The sequence below is a fragment of the Benincasa hispida genome, chromosome 1 (genome assembly GCF_009727055.1).
Source record: "Benincasa hispida cultivar B227 chromosome 1, ASM972705v1, whole genome shotgun sequence".
In the NCBI taxonomy this organism is placed as follows: domain Eukaryota; kingdom Viridiplantae; phylum Streptophyta; class Magnoliopsida; order Cucurbitales; family Cucurbitaceae; genus Benincasa; species Benincasa hispida.
In genome coordinates, this window is record NC_052349.1 from 3,225,452 (window position 1) to 3,227,589 (window position 2,138).

At 32.0% G+C, this 2,138-nt stretch overlaps 1 long non-coding RNA gene across 1 annotated transcript; it reads left to right on the top strand.

Annotated features, from left to right (window-relative positions):
• The first annotated feature begins 674 nt into the window (after positions 1-674).
• LOC120092472 lies at positions 675-1,647 on the top strand. The gene is made up of 2 exons (XR_005486053.1): positions 675-945; positions 1,180-1,647. It is a non-coding gene; the product is annotated as an uncharacterized LOC120092472 (long non-coding RNA).
• Positions 1,648-2,138: the final 491 nt, after the last annotated feature.

A 2,138-nucleotide genomic window follows, 5' to 3' on the forward strand; every position in this document is an offset into this window, starting at 1 on the left:
ATTCACCGTGTACGAAAATTTAGAATTTTGATTGATATAATGTTTTGTTAAAGTTCTTAAGGGTTGAATTGATATAGTTCCTGTTTCTTGTTTTCTGTTTTCTGTTTCTATTTCTCAATTTTTAATAAATTTACTTGTTTCATATTCATTTGAGAAATATTTCTGAAAATGAGATCAAATTTGAGAAACTACTAGTTTATGTTCTATAAAATTATGTTTCTTTTACCTATTAAATCTCATCATTTACTTATAGATAGTTATGCATGTCCAAAGAAACCATCCACCTCTTTGATGTGTGTTCGACTCCGAAGAGGGACATTTTTATTTTGTTTTTTTTTCCTCTTACATTTATTTTCATCCTCTATATAAAACAAGAAACAAAAAATAGTGATGCGTGTTCTATCTCCAAGGACATTTTTTTATATATATTTATTTTCATCCTTTATATAAAATAAGAAACAAAAAATAGTTATAAAACAAATTTCTATTTTTTTTAAGAAATATTAATAATTAAAAAACATATTCCTGTTTTTTATTATTGACCTCTAAATTAGAAATTCGAATGATCCATCCCAGAAAAAAATGTTAACACGTATTGGTCCAAATAATTCGTTATCGTAGTCCGCGAAGCAGCCGATTCCTCCACTCTGTGGGCGAGCAATTATAAATGGACCCTAATGCTCAAGCTTTCTCCTTCCCCCCGGCTTCCCATTTTCTCTCATCTTCTTCATCGAATCTTTTGCCCTAACTCTTAAAGCTCCCAAATTCTTTCTCAGTTCCGGCCAATTTTCACCTTGTACTTTCTTCACCTTCTTTCAGTATGAGAACTTCGCCGCTATTCTACGCCGGCTGCGCCGATCACCTTCTCCACGAGCCTCACTTCCTCGAGGCATGTTCCCTTTGCCGGAAAGCCCTCGGGCGCAACTCCGATATCTTCATGTACAGGTCCGTTCAATTTCTCATCGCCTGAAATGTCTCCGTTGTTCCGTTCGGTTATTGAGAACAGTCGAATTAGGCTTAGTTAGATCTGATTTATGGTCCTTTTTTGGTAGAGGTTTGTTCGACTGATGGAAAGTAGTTTTAGGTTGAATTATGTTTAGATCGCACCGATTTGTGGTCTGTTCTGATTTTGAGATTTTGATATGAGAATTGATAGTTTATTCTGTTACTGTATTGCAGAGGAAACACTCCATTTTGTAGCAAAGAGTGCCGGCAAGAACAGATTGAAATGGACGAGGCGAAGGAAAAAAGCTGGAGGCGTTCTTCTTCATCTTCTTCTTCTTCTTCGAGCTCTCAAAGTCACAGAAAGCAAGAAGCTAGCAAGAAAAATGTACGGTCCGGCACCGTTGCGGTGGCCTGAGATCTTCCGACAGAAGCAAGATAAATTCTCATTTAGAGAGAAACACGTTCCCCGATTTGGAAAAAAAAAGGAAATTGTGGAGTTGAGTGGATGCTCATAATCAAATTTCCATTACCAGCTCAAGGACTTGATTCTCAAAGGAAAAAAAAAAAAAGAGAGAGAGAGAGAGAAAAAAAAAAGATTAAAAGATTAAAAAAAAAAATAAAGAGAAAATTCGGTTAATAACTTTTAGAGATATCTAAATGTGTATACCACAAAAAAAAAAAAAAAAAAAAAACCATGGGAAAGCATCATGATTCTTGAGCTGAAATTGGGTGTTTTTTTTTGTAGTTTCTCTTTTGAAAAAAAAAAAAAAAAAAAAACTCAATTTTGACTCTTTTAGAGGAATTTTATTTTATTTTTTTGCCCCTCTAGTTTTGATTCTTGAGAATACATATTTTTTTTTTAAGGACTAATGCAATAGAAAAAAAAATGAATTAAACTAAAATAAAAATGGAAAGTTGAGGTTGAATTCGTAAACTGGTTATTAGAAAAATACAACTAATTTACAATAATTTATGAATTTTTGGTTTCATTTATGATTTTTTATTTAATGTTAAGAAATCGTATAAATAATGTTCAGAAAAAGTAAACCATTTAAATCAAATATAGTTTTTATTCAAAAATGCAATTTGAAAGCATCGAATAAAAATGGGTGTGTGAAAACAATCTGCAATATTTATAGTTTTTTTTTTCTTTTTTCTTTTTCGAGTGCCAGTATTTACAGAAATATGCGAAT